This window comes from Fukomys damarensis, unplaced genomic scaffold (assembly GCF_012274545.1).
Source record: "Fukomys damarensis isolate Sample0158 unplaced genomic scaffold, DMR_v1.0_HiC HiC_scaffold_7, whole genome shotgun sequence".
NCBI classification, from domain to species: Eukaryota; Metazoa; Chordata; class Mammalia; order Rodentia; family Bathyergidae; genus Fukomys; species Fukomys damarensis.
This window is the reverse complement of record NW_022900919.1, coordinates 30,992,167-31,001,436: the sequence shown is the minus strand read 5'-3', so window position 1 is coordinate 31,001,436 and position 9,270 is coordinate 30,992,167. Positions and strand designations below refer to the sequence as shown.

Below are 9,270 nucleotides of genomic sequence, written 5' to 3'. Positions count from 1 at the left end.
AATAAATATGCAAAACTATACTTGTGAAATTTTGAAAAATAAAACATTGAAATAAAAAAAGAAAATAAGGTTATTATATATTGTTAAATTGATCAATTCAGCAAGAAGACACAAAATTGTAAATATACGTTTCCTTGGCATTGGAACACTCCAACATATTTTAAAAAGTTACAAAAACAAAAAAGGAGAGAAAGTTCAAATACAATAATAGTTGCGGACTTCAGCACCCACCTTTCAGCAATCTAAACATTATACAGATGGAAAATCAAGAAAAATATACTAGAGTTGAAAAACACTACAGAATAAATAGACGTAGTAGATACTTATAGAACATTTCACCCAACAGCAGTAAAATATAGATTCTTCTAAACAGCAAATATAATATTCTGTAGGATAAAACATATGTTAGTCCAAAAAATCATCTCAATAATTTCAATTGATTCTGTGTCATGTAATTTCTCAGATGACAACAGAAAAAAAAACCCTGGAAATTAACAATAAGAACAATGGAAGATAAAAAATACAAAGAAACTGAACAGCATGCTCTTAAACAACTAATAGGTAATTGAAAAAATTGAAAGTTAAAATTTCTTGACATAATTAAAATAGAACACAATACCAAAAGTCCTGAGAAATATATAACCATAAATGTATACCTCAAAAATTAGAATAGATTTCAGCAACATAACAGTGCACCTGAAGGATTTAGCAAAGCAAGGACAAAGCAAAAAAATAATAAAGATCAAAGCAGAAAAATATAAAAACAAATCTTAAAAAGTACCAATGATCAATGAAGCAAAAACTTTGCTTTTTTAGTAAGATAAGCAAAATGACAAACCTTTAGCTAGACTAACCAAGAAAATAAGAGAATAAATAGAATGAGTTTTTTAAAAAAGAAACATTACAATGGATACCACAGAAACTCAGAGTCACATAGGGACTAATTTGAAAAACTATATGCTAAAAATTGGAATACCAAGAAGAAGAGGACAAATTTCTCAACATATATGACCTACTAAAACTGAACCATGAGGACATAAAAATCTAAATAGATCCATAACAAGTGATGAGACTGAGCATCCAAACAAAGCCCAGAAGAGGTGGACTCACTGCTGAATTTTTACCAAACTTTAAAGAAGAACAAATGTAATTCTTCTCACTCACTCATTCAATAGAGGATTAGAATTTTCAGCCAGAGCAATTAGTCAAAAGAAAGAAATAAAATGCATATAAACAGGAAATGAGGAAATCAAATTATCCTTGTTTGCAGATAGTATGATTTAAAACATAGGAAGATTTAAAGATTCTGTCATGAGACTATTAGAACTGATAAATGAACTTAGTACAGTAGCAAAATACCAAATCTACATAAAAAATCAGTAGCTCTTCAATACATTGCCAAAAAATTGCAGAGGAAGAAATCAAGAAAGCAATTTCCTTTGCAATAGCTACTAAATAAAATTAAATATCTAGGAATAAACTTAACCAAGAAATGAATGGTCTTTACAATGAAACTTACAAAAGAATTATGAAAGAAACTGGAAAGGATACACACAAAAGATGAAAAGATTCTTCATGTTCATGAATTAAATTAACATTTTTAAATATCCATACTTCCTAAGTGAGCTACAGAGTCAATGCACTTCCTATCAAAGTACTAAAAAACATTATTCACAGAACTAGAAAAAACAATCTTATGATTTATATGGAGGCACAAAAGACCCTGAGTAGCCAAATCTCATATGAAGACAACCAGGCTGGAAGCATCACAATACCTGATTTGAAGACAGATTATAGAGCCATAGATACTAAAATACAATACTAGTGTAAAAATAGACACATAGACCAAGGGAATTGAGTTTCCAGAATTGAATTCATGCATCTACAGCCAACTGATTTTTAACAAAGGCGCCAAAACATACATTAGAGAAAAGAAAGCCTCTTCACAAATAGTGCTGGCAAAACTGGGTATACATATGAGTCTGAAGAAAAACGAAACTAGATCTCTACCTCTCACCATGCACAAAAGCCATTTCAAAATGGATTGAAGTTCTAAATATAATACCTAAATCTCTGAAAGATACTGGAAGAAATCATAGGGGAAAGCCCTACGGGATCTTGGTATACATAATTGTTTTTTGGCTAGGACCCCAAAAACATAGGAAACAAAAGCAAAAAATGACAAATGGGATAACATCAAACAAAAGTTTCTTCAGATCGAATTAATAGATCGAACAGACAACCTACAGAATGGGAAAAAATTTTTGCCCAGTATTTACCTGACCCAGGGTAAATGGCAAAAAGACCTCAAAAAACAGTAACAAATGAGTAAGCTAATTTTAAAAATAGGAAATTATCTGAATAGATATTTTTCAAATGAAATGCTAATAGCCAGCAAATACTTTAAAATGCTCATTATCATAAAGTATTAGGGAAACACAAATCAAAACTATGAGATGTGATGTGACCCCAGTGAGAATATTATCAAATGCCATGTGTGCACACACATTTAAAAAATAACACATGCTTGCAAGCACGTATAGACACAGTCTCTCATATACAAGACTGGTGGAAACATAAATCAGTACAGCTGCTGTGGAGAACATTATAGGGGTTCCTACCAAACCTAAAAATAGTACTAGCACCTATCCACTTCTGGGTATATATTGAAAGGAAATGAAGTCAGCATGCCAAAGAGTCATGTTCATTGTGACACTGTTCACTACAGATAAGGAATAGTCCTAGGTACCCATCAACAGAAGAGTAGAAAAAGGAAATGTGATCTACACTTGTGTATACACAATAGAGTACTATCAAGCCATAAACCAGCACCAAATTCTGTCACCTGTTGCAGGATTAATGGAACTGGGAGTCCATTGTATTAAGTGAAATAAGCCAGGTATGGAAGAACAAGTACCAAATGTTTTCTCTCAGGTTAGAAACTTGAAAAAGAAAACCTGAAAGTAGAATAGTGACCACTAGGGATTGAAACTATGGGGAAAGAGGAGGATAAAAAAGAGTGATTTGATTTTATCAGTACATACTGTATACATGTAGAAGTAATATGTTAATTTTTTTTAAAAAAGTGAAATATCATCTCACCTCAGAATAACAGTTATCAAAAAGTCAAAAACAATTTACTGGCCTGAATACAAAGAATAAGGATCTAACATATTTTTGGTGGCTATGTAAATTGGCACAATCGTCATAGAAAACAGTATGGAGATGCCTTTAAGAAACCAAAAACAGAGCTACCTTATGGTCTTATAAGCCCACTACTGGGTATGTATCCAAAGGAAATTAAAGTATTATGTCAAAGAGATACCTTCAGTCCTATGTTTACTGCAGCACTAGTCAAACAGCAAAGAAACAAAATCAACCAGGGTGCACATCAATGCAGGAGTGAATAAGGAAAGTGTGGTATGTATGCACAATGTATACCCAACCATGAAAAAGAATGAAATCCTGTAAATGCAGAAACACGGATGGAAGTGGAGGTCATGTTTAATTGAAATAAATCAGTCACTGAAAGAAAAATATCACACATTCTCACTCATTTTTGGAAATTAGTAAGTCAATTTTATAAAAGAATGAAATGAATAGTGGTTGCCAAATACTGAAAATGGCAATGGGAAGAGGAGAGAAGTAGATATGTAGTTAGGTACGAGGCATCAAAATAAAAGGGACAGATTCTAGTTTCCTTTCCCATTTTTGAGGGGATATGGGCAGTGCTGTGGATTGAATTTAGGTATTCATATATGTCAAGCAAGTTTTCTGAGCTACAATCTGCTACACTATAACTCCTATAGCTCTTGTTTTCTATAGCATAGTGGGGAAACTCAAGGTCACAATGATCTACATTTCAAAATAAGTGGAACAGTATAAATGCCCCCCAAAACACAGAAATGATGTTTCAATAAATAAAAGTACTTAACACCCCGATTTAGTCATTACAAATTTTATGCAAATATATTATCATACTGTACTCCATAAAGATGTAAAAATATTATGTGTCAGTTAAAAAATAATGTAGGCATGATTGTGCATACCTATAATCCCAGCCCTTGGGAGGCTGAGGCAGAAAGGATCTCCATGAGTTCAAGGCCAGCCTGAGCTACACAGTGTTCAAAGCCAGCATAAACTACATAGTGAGAGCTTGTCTCTCTCAACACAAAAACATACACTAAATATAGTTACTACTACTCACTTATTCAGCATAATAGCTTAGAAACACAGCACACTTCCAGTATCACCACTAGTTATCCTAATGATCATGGGGATGACTGGGATCTACAGCAGTGAAAATATGGTACACATATTGCTATCCCAAGGAAAATTGAAAATGTGAAGTAGGGATTATACTGCATGTGCATTGCTTTCACACTGTTGTACAGTTGAAAAGTTGTAAGTCAAACCCTGATAAGTTGGGCACTGCCTACATTTTGTTAGAGCAATGCATGCTGATGAAGAAAGGTGAGATAAGCACAGTATGTTGTAAAAATGAAAGAAGCCAATGAAGTTCTGAAGATGCAGAAGAATGTTAAGTATGATTTGTACACAAGGTAAAGTGAAATTTTTGATGGCCAGTTACATTCTCTCTAAGCTCTCCTCCTGGTCCCATGCTACATCTACACATTTCACGGGGGCCTCGATATGGAAGCCCTACCACATGGTAATATTGACTGACCACTTGAAAACTGGCCAGTTACATTCCCTCTAAGCTCTCCTCCTGGTCCCATGCTACATCTACATTTCACGGGGGCCTCGATATGGAAGCCCTACCACATGGTAATATTGACTGACCACTTGAAATGTGAAAATGCTGAACTGCACTTTTTAATGTGTTCAATGTTAATTATAAATACAAATACTCACATGCAGCTAGTGGTTCCTGTACTGGGCAGTGCAGATATAGAGAATGGGTTGGAGATCAGCAAATGTGTATAAAAAGATGCTGGTACAGTATTTCTGAAGAGAGATGCTGCTGCTTAAATGAGATTTTAGCAGTAAGAAAGGGAACAAAATAATATTCTTGACTCAGAGAATATAAAGGTATTTTGAGAGGAGAACTAAGGATAATTCCTAGGCGTCCAGTTTGGAAAATTATATATATAGCAGAGCTATTCACTGTGGAGGATCCAGTATGGGAAGAGATTGAGTTTGAATTGCTTATAAAATATTCAAGCAGATAGTCCCATGGGAAGTAAGGAAATCAGAAGAGAGATGAGGTGGACATCTCACGTTTATTCTACTCCAGACCACCACCCCATTATGTCAACCTGGAAGCTTAAACTGAGATACTCTCTTTATGCAACCATCACTCCCTCTTAGGGCAGGGAGTGCAGACATGACACAAGCTGGACCACATTCCCCAAACTGTAGATGGGCTCAAGGACAGCCTCTGACCCAAACACAAGTTCTCAGAGCTCTTCCTGGAGTTGTTCAACGCGGAACAAAAAGATGTGCATAGACTCTCAATTAATACACTGCTTTTTATTATCATTTTCTTTCTTAAAATGTATCCAATGGGGCTTTGCGGAAGTAGAAATGCTAGATTCACTTAAGGAACCCACAATGTAGTTTTTTTTTATCATTAAGTTTATTGGTGCTTTTTAGGTATACAGGACAGTTACATTCATCATTGGGATCTTGTACTTTACATGGCAGGTCTTGGATTTCATTTTTCCCCATTCGCCTGTCCTCCCTTCACCACCTTCACCCTTTCCTATTTACAAACACGTTTTTCTATTCTTTCCTTTTCTCACATTTTTTCTTCTCCCTTCTTTCCTTTCCCCTACCCTTCCCACTTCCCCTGCTCCTTTAGACTTTTTCTTTCTATTTCACATTATTATCAATTATACAATTTGAACCTTATTTAAACTTTGAGTTTTTCACACCAGAGAAACTAGTTGGTCTTTACACGTGTGTCTTATTTGTTTCCCTTAAGAGTATGGCCTCAATGTGCATCCATTTAGCTATAAATGTCTCTAGTTTCTTGTTCTTTATGGCTGAGCAGTACTCCATTTTATAGAAAAACCATTTTGGAGAAAATAAACTTTTAGAAAATTTTACTAGCAGGAAAACCAGATGATACTACAAGAGAAGGCAGATCTGAAAGCAGAGTGTGGTCTTTGCATTTTTTTCTACTTTGTTCTCTACACCCAGTAAGCTGCCAAACTAGATATTTGTGACAGTGTCTGTTAAATCCACCCCTCTCTTATAGTCTGTGCAATCCATATATAGCCTTAATGGAATACTATCAGAATGAAAAATAAAGTCAAACATTTTAAATACCAAAATTATCAAATAGAATGAATAGAAAATGCCACTAAGTAAATAAGTAAATTGGGAAGCCTAGGATTGCTAGCAAATTAGGTTTTTCCTACTTATTTTCTTTCAACTCAAAGCCTTTGAAATTCATAGTAATTAATCAAAAGTTTAGTTTCTGTTAACAATTTTCTAGAAACAGTTCCACAGGTTAACTCGCCAGTGGCCCCAATCATATTTGAGAATGAAATTCAAACTCCTTCCTAAGGCCTCTAACACCATATGTTATCGACTCTTGTCCATTTTCTTACTCATTCTTGTTCTTATCTTCACTCTCCTATAGTGGACATTTTTATGTTTCAAGAATGACTGTTTCATGTACTAGACTAGTCTTTCCATAGACACTCTTTCTCCTCAGTCTTAAAAGATCCATTTTCTATCATCTCATCTTTCACTCTGAAATGATCCTAATTTATTTCCTTTCACAGTATGTGATCTATTTCCACACATATTCATTATTTTTCTGTCTTCACTAATAGAACATAATCTGCATGAAGGATAAGACATTGTTTCTCCTTCACCACTATATTCTTAAGAGTTAAAAGTAGGCCTTCTCCCAAAGCCTGGCATGGTGGTGCAGGCCTGTAATCCCAGCACTTGGGAGGCTGGGGCAGGAGGATCGCTGTGAGTTTGAGACCAGCCTGGGCTACATAGTGAGTTCCAGGTCAGTCTCAACTACATAGTGAGAGCCTGTCTCAAAAAAAAAAAAACAAAATAAAAAAAAAAGTATGCCTACTCCCATAGAAAGCTCTCAAAGCAGTAAAGAAAGAGCCTGAGGTAAAATGTTTTATCTTCAGATGTCTCTTGTATTTTATTTGGAAAGACTGAAATCCCCAAAAGACTTTCTTTATTGCTTGCTGTCTCAATCTGTTTACTTTTGGACCAATCACCTGAAAAGAGGAATGGGGTTGCCATGCATAGATCAGACCTAGTGCAAATCATTCCTAAAAATGAAAGGGTTGCCATTTACTATCTGAGAAAAAAATTAGCAGGAGTGAAGGGAAGATGGTTTGAGGGGAGGGAAACAACAGCCATCATACTGATGTCTTAATTCCCATGCTGTAGTCAAATATCTTTGAAGGCACGAAGAAAGCTTTGCACATCATGTAGGATCACATCTATTGCTTTGCCTTCTTCAATTCACTCCCCCATTCATTGATGCATTGTCATGGACATCTTTGTCAGCCTACTATGCATGGACTGAATTGGACTCTGAAAGTCTTAGGATTTAAAGTAAATCAGGCATTTCTCATTTTAGAATAATATATCATGGTGTACTGTGTATATGAACAATTATGCAATCAGTTATAATACTGTATATTAAATGTGCTATAGCAAGAAGCTGAAGTTGCAGACATGGGAAGTTACTAGCTCTCCAAATCAAATCCATTACATATCAAATAGTTGATGATTAAGTAACCAAATAAAATAAGTGAATGGATATACATATACTAAGAAGGCCTGGTATAGCTCTTTATATTGACGTCTGTGTTCTATAGGGCAACTGAATTATAGAGTTATGTGCCCAGGTTCATATTAGCACAATATTTATTTAAACCTTGTTAAAGGTAAAGTCTGATAGAGGAGTTATATCATTGCTAGAGTAAATTAAATTTAGACTTTGTTACATTAAAGGGTCTAATTTAAAAGAATCAAAGAAAAAAGCCAGCTCTATATAATATTTTCTTTTTAAAGCCATTTTTTAACTTTAACTAGATGTAACCATACCTCACTAACAATAATTTCTAGATATCTGTACTAATTACCTAAAATTCTTCTTGAAAATGCCACTGATGGTGCCATCATTGAGTCTTCCTCTCCATATTTCTTAGTTTATGGATGTAGCAAAATGTACATCCAAAAAATCCACTAATATACCATATCAACAGAAAAATAGTAAAACTCACAATGATCTCAACAAATACAGATTAAAATATTTGAAAAGATTTAATATTCCATTATAATAAAAATTCTCAAAATTCGGAAATATAAAGGAACTTTCTGAACCTGAAAAAGGGTACCTACAAAAAGTCCACAGCTGATATCATACTTAAGACGGTTACATTAGAAATGGTGTTACATAAGACAAACTTTCTTCCTGAGATCAAGAACAGAGATGTGTGCTCTCATCATTTCTATTTAACATTGTTGTGACATTTCTAGCGAAGAAAGCTGGGTGATAAAAGAAAAAGTATACAGATGGAAAAGGAAGATGTAAAGCTATGTCTTTTACAGATGATATGACTGTATATACAGAAAAAATTTACAGGATCCACTACAAAAAATTAGAATGAGTTCAAGAAGTTTGCAGAATACAAGATAGATATACAAAAAATGTATTTCTGTATTAGTATAGGGAAATAGAAAGTAATGCTATTTGTAATAGTAACAGAAAAGAATAAATGCTTATGGATAAATTTAACAAAGGGTACACTTTACATGCTAAAAACCACAAATAGTGTTTAGAGAAATTAATGATCTAAACAAGTGGGAGGACATACAATGTTCATGGATTGGAAGCCAATATCATTAAAATAAAACTAACCCTTCATTTCCCATGTTGGAGTCAACTAGAAAACTTGAAATCATGGCTGTTCCCAGAGTCAGATGTGCCAAACTGGTAGTAACAAACAAAATTTAAAAATAATATTAAGAAAATAATACTATTTATAGTAGAATCAAATAATATGTAGAAATAAACAAGAGGTACAAAATTTATACTCTATCAAAGTCTCAGCTGATTTAAAGAAATGGGAAGTTCTTCCTAAAATTCATATGGGAATGCAAAAATAGCCAAAATAACCTTGAAAGAGACCAAAGTTGGTGTATTTATACTTCTTGATTCCATGAGTTACTATAAAACCGCAGTAAACAAAACAGTATGGTATCATCAGGATAGATATATAAATGAATGGAACAGAATTAAGAGTTCAAAAATAAATC

The 9,270-nt window shown here is 34.0% G+C and overlaps 1 protein-coding gene across 2 annotated transcripts in view; it reads right to left on the bottom strand.

Moving 5' to 3' along the window:
• The window catches only part of Kif16b (kinesin family member 16B), a 486,842-nt gene that overhangs the window by 19,376 nt on the left and 458,196 nt on the right, over window positions 1-9,270 (bottom strand). The gene's annotated exons all lie outside the window — the stretch shown is intronic.